General features: G+C 37.5%; 1 protein-coding gene and 1 long non-coding RNA gene across 11 annotated transcripts in view; one reads left to right on the top strand and one right to left on the bottom strand.

Annotated features, from left to right (window-relative positions):
* Ten-m (teneurin transmembrane protein Ten-m) overlaps window positions 1-19,937 on the bottom strand; it is a 569,521-nt gene that overhangs the window by 488,633 nt on the left and 60,951 nt on the right. The window contains exon 1 of one of the 10 annotated variants that reach the window (XM_087416178.1): window positions 643-2,007. The exons of the other annotated variants lie outside the window; for them this stretch is intronic. The gene's annotated coding sequence lies outside the window, so the exon portion shown is untranslated. Of the gene's footprint in view, window positions 1-642; window positions 2,008-19,937 lie in introns of those variants that run through there. 10 annotated transcript variants of the gene reach the window in all.
* LOC147906639 (uncharacterized) overlaps window positions 1-19,937 on the top strand; it is a 289,343-nt gene that overhangs the window by 255,830 nt on the left and 13,576 nt on the right. The window lies entirely within an intron of this gene.

The raw sequence follows: 19,937 nt of genomic DNA, 5'->3' as shown, positions 1-19,937 counted from the left end.
ATTTGATATGTTCGTCCAATTCTCAACAACTCTTGTATAGTTTCGCACAACTTTTACACTTTAACAAAACTTCAAGTTCCACGTCACGCAATTCTTCAAGGCCACAGCTCGAATCATGTGTCAACAGTTGTCGGAGTAGCAAGTTTTTATCTTAGTTACAGATCGCTTACAGAAATTACTTTACGACTATTTGTTAAACAGAACTTATTAAAATAAATTAATTGGAACTCCAATAATTCGAAAATATAATTCAGTAGTATAATCTCACAGAATGTGTGAATGCCTTGAATAAAAAATATACGAGTGCAGTTAAATTTAATTGAAATTTCTGAACATGATAGAAGTGCTGCGGATTTGCTGTATATCTGTTGCCTGTGGCCGACAACTCTGTTGGGATTTTATCAGATGGATGCCTTAAAGTTGACCTTGCTACGGCTAAATGCGTACAGTTCAGCTTTGACGCCGCGATAGGTTATTTTGGTTTGCTTATGCTAAACCTGCAGCCAAAGTGCTCCGATGGCACCCTCCGAAGTGCTTTGCGATGGAGACGAGAAAGTGGAAGAGATCTCACATGTTCGCCTGTCAATATGGCGTTCGAATGGTGCACTTTACGTATACTCTGTTTACTCAATATCAGATTACCTTAAGAGATGCAGTTCTGCGAGAGGCTTCTTTCCGTTTTTGTGCAAATCATTTAAACATGCGTGATGCGCCAAAATTATGGGATATTAATGTCTCTGATGTTTGTGGTGTATTTTTCACACTCATTGGATTGCACGTTGACAAAAACAACGTGGAATTTCTTTTCTTTAAAAAAATTTGTCAAAATCACTCGTTAAAATTATATTTAACAAGTTAGTCACAATGATAGCAAAATTATAACTAACGGTAGTTTCTACAATGCATTGATCATTGCTTCTGCATAACGAATTATATTCTCCGAGAAAAGTTACCACGGATTATTGCAAAAGTGAAAGGACGATAACCGAAAAATCGCGTAAGAATTGGCGACGATCCGTTGATAGGAAAACTCGCCAAAGTCGAAGTGCGAATCGCGGAGTCCTCTGGACTCGACTGACGGCACAAGCGGGCCATGCCAGGGCCGTTGGGTGCAAAAGGGGTGTTGGCAGGGAAGAGGGGACGCAATGCCACCCCAAGATAGAGGGAGAGAAAGAGGGTAGCTCTGTGCGAGAACGAGAACATGAGCGCAAGGTGAGGGAGGATGTCGGACGCGCCGCCGCCTTGATGCTGTTTCCGTGGATATCTACCTTCTACAGCATGAGAAAGTCACAAGGAAACGAAGTATGTAAAAGAAAAAAAAAGTCACCGCAGCGAAAGACAATCGGTACAGACGGAAGATGATAGGATGCCAACTCTATTCTCTATTCGAAGTTCCCGAGGAAGTAAGTGAAAATCGTTGTAGGTTCGCCAACGGACGTTTTCCCTTCTGATATCTCAATATTCGAAATTTTTTTCTTCATCTGCTTATGTGTTTTACCTTACATTAAATCGTGTATTCCGTTACGTGAAAGTTTGAACCTTCAGCCGAATATCGTCGTTTAAACATCGTCTGATGAATGCATGACATTTATCCGACGTGCCGTTAAGAACATTAGCTTGACGAGATTGAAAATGTAATACGCGAATAAGTACATTGTTTAACAATAGCTGTATACGGCAACGGAGAATAGTTGAGCTACAAATGTGAGCTACTGCTACACCATATTATGAAGATTAAATGGCAACGTAACCGTCCATCTTCAGGTTTCCGCAACTAGAAATAAGAATTTATGTTACTAGCTAAGTACGTCACGACGAAGGAGAACTATGGATGGTGGAACGAAATGAAGGCGAACAAGATAATTAATTTTATCGGCGAAAGACGAATTGCAGTTTTCTCGGTAGATTGAGTCCAGGGTCCGAAGGAAAGGAAAAGGTACGGCTAACAGCTCCGGCGATTCCATCCACTTGGTATATGTTTCTTTCCCCGTTCGCTCTGATATTCCTCCCTCCCATTAGCAAGCGTCGCGACGAAAAGGGAGAAATTAAAGCGAAAATAAAGCGGAAGGCAAATAAAAATAAAAGTCCTTTCCGCACTGTTGGGTCAGGTTGGACTGGTACCGACGTAACAGCGCAGCGGCAGCTGCATGCACGGGACTCTGGAATAGTTTCATTTACCTACCCGTAATTTCATAGCCTTTCCAACCTCCTGTCTCCTCCCATCCTACTCTACCACCTTCGTTGCCCTTGTACACCAGAATGCGTCCTCGTGTGGTACCGACGAGGAGACTACGATCCTACTACCGCTTGTGCTCTTCGCCCCTATCTCTCGCTCTGGTCCGTCAAATATCTTTGTTTTATTGTACCTCTCCGCGTGCCCGGAAGTAAAATTCGCATCCATGGAGAGCGCCGACTGCCGCAGTCCCTCATAATTCGATTCCGCGAGGCACCAGTCGCCGGTGAACGCGAATTTTCGCGATTTTGCGTTCGAAATTTAGTTAAACGACCCGCGCATTACGACGGATACAAAACAACGATATTTAACAGCGTACAAAAAGCAGCGCGGCTTTGTTTAGATAAAAAGAAAAGAGGTTAAATATTCGTATAGCAACAATAATGATTGTCATGAAACGTGATCTTCAATTTAACGAATCGAGAAGGGTATAATTTATGCGCCTTTAAATTCAGTAATTTATTTCTATTAATAAATCGTAAAATCTCTCAAATGTATCTCATTTTCTTAGCTTGTCGCGTAAATATAATATTTTACTCATATAAAGTGATAAACGTGTCAAATCTTGATGGAGTTAATATCATGTTGCGCGCAACATTCTGACACGTACAATTCTCATTTATGTGTGCATAATCAAGTAGCTTCCATCAAGATTCTTTCTACACATACACAAGTACAGGTGAATATGACAGATTGAAACACACAAAATGAACAATCAATCTCTGGATTAATAACGGACTGTGGTACTGGTGGTGTACCAATTCTAACTGCGAAAGAAGGCGGAGAAGGAATCCGAGACTCGAGAAAACATTTTGATTTGCTTTGCCGAACGCGTGCGCAACTGTGCAGAGAGAAACATAAATAAAGGCTGTGCGGTAACAGCACGAGAGAGTGCACGGTGTGCACACATCGGCTCGAATGCATCCAAGAGTCGTATTTCTCGGAAGCTCTCATAGGTAGGTAGGCTGTCCGCCTTGCCTTCGGAGTCGAGGGAGAAACCAGGCGAAGTGGCATGCTCCTGACAGCTGGAAAATAAATATTTGCGCGTATTTCAACGATTAGTTATAAGCGACGCCGGACAACTGCCAATATGCGGTTCTGACAATTACTCAACAGTGTCCACCTCCTTCGATTTCTATACTTATTGTTTCATGTTTAACCTTTCGCAATAATTTTTCCAACATATTCCATGTTGTATAGTATTAAAAAAAAGTACTTTTAATTTTTAAAGAAAAGTAAAATTTCTTTTCATATTTAATATATCGCGTATATTTCTATTATGTTATAGTTCTTTCTGTAGCTAATTGTAAACTTTGGACACGATTAGTGAAACATTACGCGAGAAAGATTGTAATTATAGTTTTTAACACAATATGTAAATAAAGTTAAAATTAATTAAACAAGAGATATAAGTGGTTTCTTTACTAGAAGCATAAATGGATTTGATTTAAGATTCCTCATCACTACTAACTCAAATTGTAACGTCAGAAGTGAGAAAACACACACTAAAAATTCTCACAAATTATATTTGAATTTAAAGATACAATATTTTATAATAAAATAATATTTTTGTAATTGATAGAATAGATTTATGAAATATACTGAGAACTATCTTCTTGTTTCGAGGAGAAATTAAATCATATTTTTTCTGTATATGTATATAATTAATTTGAGTTTATCATAACTATGAACATAGCTAATTTCATGTGTGCAAAATTCACTTCTAGATAATTAACGAAACAAGAGAAGAATTATATTTTACAAGTCTGTTCTATTGATTGTATTATTTTATTGAAACAATTTTCATATTAATATATTTCATAAAGATTGTTATTGCCTCACTTCTGACAATCTAAGTTACAATCTAAGATAGCAGTGATGAGTGAAGAGGAACCTTAATTGGCAACGGTACTATTACAATTTACTAAGATGTATTATTATGAAAAAGAATTTTGCATCTATGTATTATGCGGTTCTAATCATATTTGGTAAATAGCAACGAGACATAATATGAACGTTTCCTCGTTCTACTAGCTAGTGCTTTAGTCCGGCACAAATCGTCACGAACGCGGGCCGCGTTGGTGTACAGAACCGAATTGAATCTCCACGAAATCCCGGTAGGCGTTCCGCGTCGTCGTTGCAGCAGCGTTGCTCTAGTTGACGTTTCAGATTTCCAGCATTAGCATGCGCCGCGCATCGCGCTTCGTCGATGCGTGTCACGTCGTCAGCCCGGCGTCGCATTCCTGTGGAAGCGCCCTTAAAGGGCGGCACGTTATGCCGTTTAACCAGTCTCTCTGTAGATCCCTTCCGAAACGATCTCCGACCCGCCCTGCTTCGGAAAGGTCACTGATCGCCATTGCGAACCAACGGTCCACGTCATAGAGGATTGCTGTACTTTGGCGTCAGCTAAAAGAGCGGCCAATACGTTCAGCCAGTGAAAAATTATGTCAAAGTCGATCGCAGATATTTTTCTGTTCTAGTACGACATTTTTAAATGAAACTTTTTCTTCTACATTTTTAAATGAAACTTTTTCTTCTTTTTTAAAAAATGGTTTCTCGCTCGCGATCTATCCTGCTAAACTTAAATCACGTGTATCCAAGGAAATAGAATCAAACGGCACATAGTCCTTCCATCGAATGTACCGAGTCGTACGCAGCAAATCCTTAACTGACGAACTTTCTAACCGAGTATTCTAAAAATCACCCTTTTAGTTCCGTCGCTTCGATGAGCGGTGGCTCATACGTCTTGCTTACCTCTCCTTTCCATGAATGAATTCTCGTGCGGCGAACTTATTCCGCGTAGATCGTCAGGACAGGAAGAAATGACGTTATCTACGAGAGGTGTAAGATCGGAATGACGCCAGAAGGTAGAAAATCGGGGGATGGTAGCGAAAGATTTAAATCTATTAGAATTGATATCCCACTTCTAGGGAGATTATAGACGGCACTCTATACGTAGTTAGGTTGTAAACGTAAAGTATGAGCAAGATGGGGAACAAGCCAAAAGTTAACGGTGAGGGTGAGCATCATCGTCTAGCGTTTCTTCAGGATGGCGTGGCTGTTCATCGGTTATAGGAGCGCGGCACGGAGGGTGCTAATGTGTCCCCGTGAAAGACTAACGGCCATGCCATTTTGCACGAAGAAAGACGACGTATTATGAGATAAACATTATAAACCGCCTTGGCGCCGCATCGTCTTCCACATCGCAATGTTTTCAAGAACTTCACCTCACCACACTGAAAAAGTGTCTGTTTACATTAAATGGAATTCTAATAAGTGGACAAATTATATTTCTGATTAAATCTATTATAATTCTAATTTAGATAACCAGAATATTCTATTTATATAATTAGAATCTTCTGATTTGTTCGTTTCTTTTAACCAGAAACTTTTCTCGATATTATAGCCGTAATAAGAATAGGTTGTACATTTCTATGAAATTGTCACTATCGATTTATAAAAAGTGAGACGACTTGAGTCGAAGAGAAATGTTCAATTTTTTAAAATGGAGTACAGATACTAAGATAAGAGAATAGTCTATATTAGAGACCCTATAACAGAGTCTAGCCATGAGATAATTTTAATTAGCTCATTGTTTTTGTTAACTTTAGTAAGTTGGAATGAATAAAATAGTATAAGTTAGAATAAGATGTCTTATATAAAAAGAGACAATTTATTCTTCTTTTTCATTCTTGTTTTGATAAAATTGCTCATATCCAGACTCTATTATAGAGTCTTTAGTTTATATCTGTTACATTTATGGTTATATACTACCAATGATTGAGTCAAAATTCGAAGGGATGACAATCAATTTGCCGAAATTGCGTATCATTCATAGTACGGGATGTATTATTCTATATTAAAGATGTCTCATATTTATAGAGCGACAATGGAATTTTTAATACGTGCGCAACAATCTATTTGTAACCAGAAGTTATTGCGCTCCACTGTCGGGAAGAATAAAAGAACTATGGATCCGTGCGGCTAAACACGGGTATACGAAGCATCGGTAACGCGAAAGCACTATATATAGAAACGTCTTGTGCAGTTTCATGGCAGTTGGAAAGCAGTCTATAAGCAGCGGGCGTTGTATATCGCCATGAAATAACCTCTCGCATTATTTATTTACGTATCTTCTTTTCTTTCTTTCCGAGTTGACCGTGCGGTCGACCATTGTCCAAGCGCAGACATACATATATATCGCCGGACGTAACCATCCGCCAATTTTTTCATAACCAGCCGTATCATACATGGCCATTTTATTAGCGTCCGCGTAAGAAGTGGTATGGGGAGACAGAGAATTAAAAAAAAAAAAAAGAAGAGGAAAAATAGCTGAGCACGGGAATTTCTTTGTTAAGGCGAAATAACCTTCTGAAATTAAATTGCAAGTCTTCTAAAAATTTGCACGAGCAATATTACATTCACGATAATTGTTTGAAAAGATTTTGCCTGCCTGTTAATGGAAAACCCTAAAAGGAAGCGTTTGTTGGGAACTCCTATTTTTCTTTTTCTGCTCGCATCATCCATGCGAATTATCTGTGACAGATCGCAATAACTCGGCTCGAATGTTTAATTACACCGCTAATATAAACGCCCAACAAGTTAATAATGCTTGTAGCAAGAGAAGTAGCAGTCTCATTGGTAATGTGTCATATACAACGCGTGTCATTAATATCACTGACGTGATTATCCCGTGTCGCTGTGCTACATTTAGAAACAAGTTTCTTCTGTTGCAACGCGCATATACATGTAATAAGCCACCCGCAACGGTGGATAATTGAAATACTAAATGGAATAATTTAAACGACAACATAAATTTGTTCATACATTTTAAAAAGATAACGTTGATTCAAGTTAGACAAACCGAATTTTGTTTTCAATTATAAAAATGTTACATGAATTACGCTACAAATTTTTATGAATATAGGAAGCTGAAGAACGTTAATGAGACACATGTTTCGTAGTAAAGATAAAATATACATTGAAATATAATGTATAGAAATGAGCAAATGGAAGTATTCGAAGTATTCAAGTAATTCTACACCTGCAGGATCGTGTTCGACTAAAAGAGTAAATGCATCGCGGAAATTCTACATCTGGCCGTGCAACATCGCGATCAATTGCATTAGAGGAATTTACGAAGCTTCTACCTTTAGGAAAGACCTAAATTAGAAGAATCAAGGCGGCTGGAATTTTCGTTGGTGCATTATTGATTCTTTTCTTCGGTTATTATAGAAAGTCTGTTTTCTCTCTGATATTTATATTATTATGTACATTTGAAGCGAACATTCATGGAAAGAACGATTTTGCTGAGGTATCTACAAATTTAGGTAGACACAGATCTGAAAATAATTTTGTTGAACCATCATCAACATAATTATGTAGGTAACTCAAACATGATGAACTGTGCTGCAAAAGTTTTAATATTCTGATAATCAGTTTGAGCGACCTACATCATTTTAATAATTCAACAAAATTATTTTCAGATCTGTGTTAAGCTAAATTTTTAGATACTTTAATAAAACGTTCTTTTCGTGTGTACAGAACGTACGATAAGATTGCATCTAACGATAAATATGATCATGAAGACTATAGTAAAATTTTGCTTTTTAAATTCATCATCTCTTTTAAATCTTAAAACGTGCAAATCTCTGAGGACGGTATATTCGTAATCGTTGAGAAATGCTAAATAATGCGATAAAGAAGCATCCCTGTGTTAGGCATGAGGAGTTCTAGGAAATTTGTAAACGAAGTACGTCCGATAATCTCTCGACGACGGTGGCGGTATAGCGACGGTTTTCGCGTGCACGAGGACGTTCTTCCGTTTCTCAGCGAGAGACTAACGACGTTCTCGCCTTCTTATCTGCTTGGTCACGTAGAGGCAGAGGAGAACGTTCTCCTTCGCTTGCTTAACCGGCGCCCGACGTCGCAAGCGGTACTCTAGGGCGACGCAAAATGCGAGGACGTCGGGGGATAAGGATCGCTGACATTCCTGGTTAATTTAGCTCGCTAGGAAGTGCCGTAAATAGGAAACGTCGCGGCGGCGACTCACTCTCCTTCCTCGAGTTCCTGGCCTGTAGACACGACGCGCGCGGACCGTGTCGCCTCTGCGGAAGCCTGCCTTTGGAAAAGGTTGACCTGGCCAAAGCGGACAGTGACGTACGGAGTACTTGGTGTACTATTCGAAGTGAATAGTGGCGGCTGCATTGCGCAAGCGTTTACATATGGAATATTCATGTACTGCAGTCACTATCCCCATGTCTTTCATTTCGTCTTCTACATTTCGAAGGATAATCTGCCCACGCGATTACGTTAACAATTTTTGTAGTTTTGACAATGTTGTTCAGCTTATTGATGAGCACTTTCAACATAGCTTGCGAAGAAGAGAGAGTGAGAGAGAGAGAGAGAGAGAGATCGCTATTTATCAAGTGCTCTAAGATGAGTTCTCTCAAGCGTTAAGACATAATTCGTACATATTTACAATATAATTATTGTAAGAAGCAATAAAATGAATTAAGTAATGAAATATATATAAAATAATGATTATAAAAGTGAAAACTGAAGTAAAATAAAGAAAAGTAGCTAATGCAGAATTGAGATGCTAAGAAAAGCTACATACACAACTGGTTTAGCAAATACTTGCTTATTTAAATGTGTGTATAAGAGAGTATACGTGAGAGAGAGAAAGAGACAGTCACATTACTTCTCTATAACATAGAGAATTAAACGTAGATCACATTCACGTGTAATAGAATAGCTCTTTGCATTATCATGAAATGTAACGTACAACATGTGTCTCTCGATGTGCCAATATTCCTTGGTAAAATGTAACATGCTCTTTGCACTCTCCTTTATCATTTTACTGGCGAACAAACTTGCCGTTCGCAACGGAGCACGTAATACGCGGTAATCGGTTCCCATTTATTAACTGTACTCCCATCACGCTCGTAACTTCTGCCTTCGACTATACTGAGCCTAAAGCATTGTCGAAGTATCCGGGCCGCGCGTACACCGAGGAGATACTGTACACAAATCACAACAAAGCCGGTGCATTAGCGCGACATCATCCTGAACCTTGTATAACATGTCCAGTACTCGGAGCGACGTAAACTACCATGGTAAAGCCGCTCGGCCTGTACGACCACGAGAGCGTATCGATCGTGGAGCGAAATTTACAAACGCCGTTCAATTCCCTTATAATGGTGCGGACGAAGATATAACCAGACCGATTCGATCTGCGCGGGGAATACTGCAAAAAGCTGCGACGAGCTTGTGGCTGGTGATTTAATCGTCATATACCGCGTAACGAATCACAGTTGCATCGTCATCAATGCGGAAATGGCGAAGCGTATCGTCATTCTCGGTTATATCAACAGAGCGAAATTCTACCATCTAGTCCATTGGGAGGGAATACAAACACCGCAGTGTAGGAAACTTGGATTTTCATTTACATACCGGCTAGGAGACGGCAGAGTGCATACTACTGGAGTATATTATACATGCTTTCGAATTAGCATACGCCTGGCATTTGCTGTGATACAATTAACCGGGGCCGATGTAAGGCAGGTGTGATTTCTTAAATTTCTTCAAATATCTCCGAATACACTTGCCGAAATCCGCAATTCTGACACGCTATTCGCGTAACTTGAAGTCAGATGTATCGAGCACACCCCATGCAACGTTACGTAAAATATTTTTAGAATTTAATATCGTAAAAGTTTTGTGTTTTGTATAAGTATATATATATATATATATACGTAATGAATGTTCACGTCGCTCGTGTGTGCCTCGAATGTCGAGAAAAACCGTTAATATCGCCGTAAAAGCGATATTAATGAAAGGTTGCCTGTGAACGACATCGTTTCGTACTCGCCTCTTCTTTTTTTTTCTCCCCGGTTGCAGGACGCTAACTAAAGCTTTCAGATCGAGCTGAAAACTTTAGACATCCGATCGAACTCCGCGCATGAAGATGAATGGGCCGCGAATTGCGGACTAAGTAGGATGTCACGCGGCAGCCCTCCTGCCATTTTCCACTCCCGCCTGGCCTGCACACTATACTGCAAATCTCTCTCTCTCTCTCTCCTCTCATCCCCTTTCTTCCCCTCCTTTTGTATCCCTCGTTTCTCTCTACTACCCTCTATGGTCGCTACCCGTACAACTCTCGTTCCCTCCCAGTCGCTCGCTTATATCTTCGCTCTCGCTTCGGCCGATGGTGTAACAAACGCAAGCGCACAGTCGCATCCATCATGCGAGCCACTTTGTCACAGCGGGATCAACAGCGCTTAAATTGTATTCGCGATTCGAGAACAGCCCATAAATTCTCATCGTTGCGACGGGGCTTCCTCCTTAACACGCGCCTGAGCGCCGTGATTCGACGAGTTTTCTCCTTTCATCCCATCTTTCTCGCGTCGCTGTATCCGTCCCGTGATTTTATGGGTTATTTTAAAAACGCTATCGTTGCTACGCCATACGTTTTATCATTCATTAAAGCAATCATTCGCGAATAAAATTGATGTCCAACATAATTTGCGATGTCGTGACATAAATTTTTCAAAATAGGAATCTTATATAGATTTTTGTTATTATTTGTTATAATTATTTATGTAATTTGTAGTTAAACCATTATTTCAAACAGTTTATAAAACACAACAGTTTTCTAAATATAATAATTTCTACGGCGTCTAAAAAGAGATTACGCTATGTATAAATATCTAATATTTTTTTTTTAAAGAGAAAAGACATTAAATTATTTAAAATATTTATTTAAGGAATAATCATGAGATGCTCTAATTAAGTAATAGAAATCCGATTATCGGATCTTAGTGCTTACATATTTCGTGAATTTATATATTGGGTCATTTAAAAAGTATCCGCGGTTTTTTCATTCAAAAATTGAACAAAAAACCGCGGATATTTTTTAAATGACCTAATATATATATATCCAATTCTGTAAACCGTGCATCGAATGTTTTTCAGTTTTGAATTGAACCGAATTAAAGTAGTAATACCATACATTAAGTTGACAAGCGATTCAATAATATTGATTTAATAATAAACATATAAGAATATTAATAATTTAATAATAAGAAAGCTTAAGAATAATTTCTTACGAAAATATTATCTCAGATAATGTTTTTTGATTATAGGATAATATAAGTCGGAAGAAATGATCGAGATGCAATTTTCAATGCTTATCACGCCACAGCGTACATAACATGCAAGTAGAGAATTCGACGGTGCGGTAATACAACGCAGTACGGGCAATTTCTCTTGAAACATTTCTAATGGCACCGAGTCAGTCGGATAGTTAGCGCTCAAATACCTGTCGTTAACTAGAGCAATCTAGCCCGAAGCGTACGGCGAACGTATTCATGAGGGAGCCGAATATATCATGTTCGCGCATCCCCCTCTCGAGTACGTGTGAATGTTCGGCGAACAATAGTTAACGATGACATTTTCGAATCGTGTGCGGAGTACGGCGACCAGTTACACGAGTGCTTGTACAAGGGGAATGTACATAGTAATCTATTTGATTTGATCAACGGCGCTTGTGTGCTTAATACTCGACAAAAAGTTATTTTAACCCTGGGATATATGACTTGTACCACGTATACGGTGGCATAACATGAATCCATTTTATCCGCTCGCAAAATTAATTATTTGTACTTATTTGATGCATTACTCTTGCTCATTATCTGTCGCTCACGTTAAAATTAAAACAACAAGAAAAGTGCAAAGAAAAAAAAGGATAAAGAAGAATGAATAACTTGAATAATTAAAATTTTTATTTTTATCATGACTGGTAAAAAGTACATATATATATATATACATATATATATATATATATACATATATAAATATAATAGAAGTATTATTTTTATAAAAGAAACCATTTTACTGTTAAATTTAGTTAATAATGTAAAATAAATTTAGTAACATTATAAAAACGTTGTTACTAATTTTAAAAGCAACAATATAAAAGTATATGACAACGTAAAAATATGGCAAAATTTATATTTATATTTTCGTGCAAACGACTGAGATGAGATTTATTTAAAAAGGCATCATTAAAACGATGTTATTATCAATCTAAGTTAATACGATTATATAATTCCTATGTAAGAAACGTTAATTGGAAAGCAATGAGTATCCTAAACTAATGTAATCAAGATCGTAATTAGGACGATTAATTGTATTAATTCTATTCCCATTACCAGAGTATTTCCGCTGCAGAGCTCGACGAAAGAACTTCCGTCGACGATACTCGTGAAACAGGTCACCAGCAGGTTTTAACGTGTACGTGTGGAAATACAGATATTGCGAAGATACGACCCAGCCCGAACCACGTGCGACTGCGGTTCGTACTTATGCAATTACTGGAATAGCCTTTGCAAATTGAATCTCAACCGCGAGCCGAGGATATCGCGGGAAAAAAGTTAACGTCCACACTATTACTACCTCGGGGTGGCCCAAAAGGGGTGGGCGAGGCACACGATGACCACCCGTATTCCCAGAACTCCTAACTGTTTCCGGATATTGGATATTACTGCTATCCAGACACACGGATAGACGAGTTAGATACGTACGTATCGTCCAATATGATAGGCTATGAAGGATAGCGCATGGATTTTCAATTCGTTTGTCGCTCGTGTTTCATCTACGAAATTTTAGAAAACGTATAATTGATATTTCACTTTAAGCGGATAAAACAATTTTCTCTGTAAGCTTTGAGGAAAAGTAGAATTATTTTACAAAAAGTTATGATTGTGTAGAAGAGAATTTTATCTTCTTATTTTTTTAATGAAAAATGTAATTAATATAAATCATTATATCATTATAATATTGTATTATTAATATTATTTTATCATGGTATTTAATCTATTTCTGACCTATTTCTCTTTGCTTCTGGCTTATCCAACTCCGACTAACAGCATTTAGTATTGCAATCTGCATTTCAATTATAAAAGAGAGGAAGCCTGTAATTAACCATTTAGTAAGCTATCGTCGTACAGAGCAATCTATGTTGCACTATCTTTTCGCTTTCACTTGCAAATTACAATTCGCAATTCTAGAACTGTTGCGGCTTTAACACGAAATCCCGCCTGTCCCGTCCGCGAATAAAACGCAAGCCATACCGGCGCGATAGTGCACATTATTCTAAACACGAGATGCACATCCTATTTGTATTATTAATGAGAACAACGGGCGTGTAACGCGCAACATCGCAATATCGCATTCCCGCTGTTTTCGGGCGCTGTTTCGCGGAAATACGCCGTTACGCGCGAAACGGGCCCGATCTCGCACGAATCGCACGATTTCCAGACAGCAATACGAGATAGAGAGCCATTAATTACGAAAAGAGCATTACGAGTTCGACGCGCGAAATGCGAACTTTCCGTTTCCCGGTAGATCCGCAAGCGGTCGTCTCGCAAGCGCGGAAGTAAGTAGGGCGCGAACTCGTAACGGCATTAATATCGAATCACTCGTTCGCGTTCAAGTTAGCTGAATTGCACCGAGCACCTCCCACGCGGAAGAACGGAAAGCTCGGTTCAACTAAAAGCTCCACGGAGTAAATCCGAACCAGTAATTCCAGAAGGAGTTTTGTGCTTAATCGGGGATTTGTTTCGAAGATTCTTCACGTAACCCTTTATTCAATGCGCCGTTTCACCGATAATAATGACATATAATTATATAATTCGACTTAATATTAATAGAAACTTTTTTTTTACACTCCTGGATACTGTTAAAAAATGTAACAACTCTTAATTACACGCAAAGAACGCTTTTAATGAAGTATCTAAAAATTTAGCTAGATTTATTTTTTTTGTTAGACTATCGTAATAATTATGTAAAACACTTAAGCTGATTGTTAAAATTTAATACAATTTTTTACAGCATTGCTCATCGTGCTTGAGTCTTCTACATATTTTGATGGACTAACGATTATTTATTTATTTTTAAATCCGTATCTGCATACATAGCTAATTTTTTAAGTATTTCAGCAAAATTGTTCTTTCTGTGTACGAGTTCTATTGAGTTACATGAATCGCCATTATTCACTATTCGTCTATACATTTTATTTATACATTCGTAATAAATAGATAAATAAGATAAATAAAATAAATAATTAGATAATGATCACGTTATACATTTATACCGTGATTAAAAATGAAATAACCTAATTTTTCATGTATCACTTCAGCACCCCATCTTTTAATAAAAAGATTTGAAGAGAGGATCTATCTTTACAACTCAAGAAGAATATGATAAAGATATACAATAAAGTAAAATTGTACAATTTTAGGAGTTAAAAATTTTCGAAAGATATATGAGCAGAAACGAGATGAAATGAATGAAGTTGTCAAAAGAAAAGCTCGAAAAAGAAATAGTCTCTCTCTCTCTCTCTCTCGCAGAATTTTTAGATCTTATTTTATATTTTACTGGAGAGCAACGATTCTGAAAAACGATTCTAAAAAATTCGTCCGCTAAAATCTTCTTCGACTTCTTCGCTTACGAATACGAATGTCGAATGTTAACGCGCTTAATGTTAGCTTATCTCCTGCGTTTCTCTGTCCGTGGATGATTGTGTGTGCGCAAGCACGAAAGTCAACGACGGTACGTGTACCCCATCGCGGAGCCGTCTCTTTTCTGTTCTCGTAATTACTTAATACATTATTAATAGACGGCTGACTTTACATAAGCTCCAGGGGAAAGTCGGAAAATTTCAAGACGGGAAGTTAAGCAGATTGCCAAGACTGGACATTTGCATACTGGCACCGTACCTTCTGTGCCGCACTGACAAAATCTCAACTTCGTTTTACCGCACGTAGTTGTAGTAACACTTTCGTAAGTGCTCTATCAAATGATGGAATCTTCCATCTTTCAAAAAATGTTCGATAACAAATTAACAATTTAACACGAAAGACAGATGTATGCAATGCAACGTAAAGGGTAAAAATATAAAAGATGAAAAAAAAAACGATATTAAATTACATGAGCTAAATAATTAATTCAGTAGAAATTTTAACATTAATTTCACATGAGATATCTTCTCTCATTTTTTGTATTTTTGTCTTAAATGAACGTTGTATATCCTCCTTTCATAAACAGAATATCTTCCGCTTGTTAAGCCTGAAGATAATAAAAATGTTTTACAACACACGCACGATTAAATAAATTTTAACGAGCGTATTTCTTCCACATAGTGACAGGATGACTTTAGGATACAGATTTATCCTTCAACTATTAGTTGAGGAATCGTTCGCAAAATACGACACCATCAACGATGGGTAGATACCCAATCCTTGAAAGGAGGACAGTGGAGCTGCAGTGTAACTTTAGTGGTAAATTGGAGGTAATTTGCGAGAGAGGCGGTCACCCGAGCAGTTAGCGAGCCAACAACCGCCGCCAGAACAACAGACTTGCTCGTCCAGTATAGTGCTATTACCTGAACGTTGGCTTCACAAAGAAGAAGCCGCACAAATATTCTGCTCTTCTATCTGTATCGAAATTATTTTTTTCCAATTATCAATTAAAGTTGAAAAAGAAAAAAGTGTACTAACGAAGTTCCAAAGAAAAGAAAGTTACGATGGTTAAATAGTGATCATTATTTTACTTTCTAAGAAACTTGAGAAAATAAATCTTGCAGTTGTGAAAATTGCATCAACATTTTCAAAATCTCAGAAATGTATAAAATTATCGCAGTACTGAATCCTCCTATTGTATTTGCTATCGTAAAGAGCAATATGAATATATTCAACGTGAATATAAAGTTTGCGAGAGAATAATCCCGCGTCCAAACTAAATAGCGGTATATTTCACAACACATATTAAACTTTTATAAAAATTTACAAAGCATCATAATGTAAATGTATTCGTCATTGCTCTCTGTGAAGGAGGAATACAAAAGGCTCGATAATGAAAAGAAGAAAGAAACGTGATGCAATTTAAATTTCACAACATTATTTTTATTCATCCCGTTACAGTTGGCCGGTTAATCACCTCTTTCTCCAGGAACTGCAATCAATACTGCCGTTTGTACGATTAGAGAATAAGTAAAGCAAAATGTGGTTCTCTCTCTCTCTCTCTCTCTCTCTCTCTCTCTCGCTCATATTGGCGCTCCAACCACGTACATTGGAACGATAAAACGCTCAATATAGAGTACAATGAAAAGCAGCGCTCTTGCAAGAGGATGAAAAGAGCTTATGTTTCACCATCGCGTACCGTTTGTAAATCATCGTCACCGTTTTCAGACCGCGAGAATTTTACTTCGTTCGATCCCATCCGTTCGCTTCTATTTTTACACACGCAGTGACCAAGCAGTGCGGCGTACAAAAAGGCAACATTTCCGCGAATGAAGCGTTTTGCTTCCTCACTTCCGCGAAATATGTGCAAACCACGGCCTCTTGTCAGGAACTTTTTCTTTTTTTTTTCAATCTCACGTATATTTTCTATGCCGATGCATATTTGCATTTTAATGAAGGGGCTTGTGAAAGAAAGTTATAAATAAGAAACACTTGGACACGAACACTAGATTAAAAGTGAGGTCAATGAAGGTGGCGAACGAGCAAGCAATGAAGTTATATTCACGACTAAGATAAACATTCAGTTTCTTTTCTTATTTTTTTTCTTGACAACACTCTACAGGTGCATGCATAATATAAATAACGATCTAAATAATGGGCTGTAATTTAACACTTTTCTAGATAGATCTTTCCTACGTAGTTAGCAACGATATTTTAATATATACGATCTCCACTTTATGTTTATTCGCTATAATTTGTTACTATTCGCACAGAAGATTTGAAGATTTGAAGGGGCAAAGACCTATTACATTCACCGTGCAGTTTAAAGCTTAGAGACGAAGGTCCGACGAAATGATCGCGCATAGCTGGAGCGATGTACAAGACTTCCCAATTATCTCGAGGAACGTAGTGAAAAATCACGTCAGCGTCGAAGACGCCGGGCTCGAGCAAGCAAGGGCCGTAATACGAGCTTAGTTGAAAAGCTGAATCGCACTCTTGGGGCAACGCCTCGCTCGTTGGCTCGGAACCCTCCTGACTTACGAGCAGATTAAGAAACTCCCCGAGTCTCGATAACCAGCCTCCAAAGTGCCTCGGGTCATTGCTCGGCCGTGAAACGATATCCCAACGGAACTCCTCGGAATTCGGCAAGATATTATTTTCCGACTTTCTCCGTTCGTGTTAATTACAGGACAGCTTTATGTTATTAACCTAGGAACCTCGTGAATTCAACGTCGCTCTTAAGTTTTACGAGCAAATTCTGGCAACATTGACGATGTTGGAGCGCCAACAATTACGTAATGATCATAAATATAAAAGATATATATCTTTATTTCGAAATCTGAGCTATCCGCGATAGTGAGAGAACTGAGAAAGTTTGATAGAAATATAAAAGCAGAGAAAGGAGAGAAAAAAAAGGGAGAGAATCGTATAACTTTTTCTGTGATAATTATATTAATTATATTAACCATATTAGTATATTAAGAAAACCAACTTTCTCTTGTTTTAAGCCTACACAGATTCGATACTGTCAAAATAGAGATTTATAAATCATGATTTATGCTGATAATGCGTGTTTTAATTATATAGTCTTGTGAAATTTTATATTTAGAACAGTTGAGTTTGTGCATGTATGTACCTGCAGCATCTTGAATAGATACTCATTAGACACTTATATCGTTGCTACATTCATGAAATTCTTTCATGACGGATGAAATCTCACTGGAAGGAATAAGCCGTGTATGCTAAGTCCTGAGAAAGCACTCGGTCGCACCAGTTGAGGAATTTTCCGCGGTATGATGACGTTATGAAGTTTGTCCCATTTTTGCGCGGAGAAGATTAAGATTTTAATTGTGCAGTACGCGGTAATTACAGAGCAAACTTCCTCTCCACGGGCTTTCTCGCACTTCTCCCGCTTCTAGAGAGAAGCTCTACGATGCAATTCTCTCTTATTCTCTCTTTCTCGGTCATGCATCTTTTCCGTCCTTCTTTCTTTCTCTCCTCCAATGCTTCTTGCACACGAATTGTCGAGAGATGGTAGAAGTTTGCACGGCCAGCTCAGAGCTCAGAGCACGATTGGACGAGTTTTCAGGGTAGCGCAGGCAGTTTTGCCTGCTGGAACAGGAGAGAAAGATCTTTTTCCTGGATGGAGTTGGAATAATATTTGTAGATTACGAACCGCAGAACTTATTCGCCGCTTGACAGAATAAGAGAGAAAGAGAGAGAGAGAGAGGGGAATATCGAAGTCGAATAGAGTAAGTGAAGCGAAGAACGGTGAAACAAGAAGAGTATCTAAATATACCGTGCACTCGATAGATCAACATTGGCAAATTTCTCACCTTGCTTTACTCATGCGTAAAGGATCACAGAATGATTACATCATGCTTGAATATACATATAAAATATCTCGGAAATTGTGTGAGATATATGTAATATAATTTTTGTAATGTCGCGCGATACAACGCGAGAAAATCAATGTTCATAAAATAAGTAATAAATTTATTTTAAATTTTCTGTATGCACAAAATATTTTGATATTTAATAATGCACTATATTATAAATCAGTAATGCGAATGATTATTCTTTTATAAACATTTACTGAATAATAAAAAAAATTCTATTTTTGGTTGAAGCGAATCTTGGTGTTTAATAATGTTTATATTTAAATTTGTAAATACATTTTTCAATTTCATAAACGCGCCGATTCGATTCGTCGGACTTGAAACGCAATCATAATAAACTGAGCCGGAAATAACATCACAAATTACCTTGATCATCAATTTAATAATGATGTTAATTAGCATCTTAAAAGCTATTGTAAAGAATTTATTTAAAAAATCACCCTGTTAAATTTGCCACGGTTTAAACCTGGAATTTCCGACTTTCCGAGACGAGTCTTACCATTTCGAAAATAGGACTCTTTCTGTTATGTGTTTTATTCTTATTGATTTTGATTGATTGTTATCGATCTAATTTCCATTTATAATTTTCTAAATGAATGCTAATTTAAATTCCTTGATATAAAAATATAATTATAATAAATTTGGCTATTGAAAATTAGTACTGTATTACGTGTGCGATAAATTTCGATATTATTAAATTGTATCTTTCATATTTACTTACTAATTTGTATAAATATTTCGGCTAACTTTTTAGTCATCTTCAGTACATACAGATGAATCTATGTGATTAGGTAAGCGATGAGATGCATAAGATATATAAATTACGATATCCACATGTAACGAAAAACATGCGGGTAGTCTATATATCTTCTGCATCTCATCGCTTATCTAACATCACATGGATTCATCTGTATGTACTGAAGATGGCTAAAAAGTTAGCCAAAATATGTATACAAATTAGTATAATTAAATATGAAAGATACAATTTAATAATATCGAAATTTATCGCGCTAATTTCAAATAGCCAAATTTATTATAATTATAATTTTCTAAATAAATGTGATTAATTATATATCACAAGCTGATAAATACAATAGCATAATATATACCATGGTTAATGGCGTGCAACGGAACAGAGAAGGTAATAGGTCGTATGGTTAATCCAATGGATTAATTAACGTGTCGCACAGCGCATCCTCCATTGCGTTAAGGAGCAATAGGAGCAGGCAATGAGTTGGCTCTACGGGTTTCTAGTACTTTCGGTGTGGCAAACTTGGTAAG

Source organism: Acromyrmex echinatior, chromosome 19 (assembly GCF_024713525.1).
Source record: "Acromyrmex echinatior isolate Ae372 chromosome 19, ASM2471352v2, whole genome shotgun sequence".
Lineage (NCBI taxonomy): Eukaryota > Metazoa > Arthropoda > Insecta > Hymenoptera > Formicidae > Acromyrmex > Acromyrmex echinatior.
Note: the sequence above shows the minus strand (reverse complement) of the source record. Positions and strands in the feature narration are given on the sequence as shown.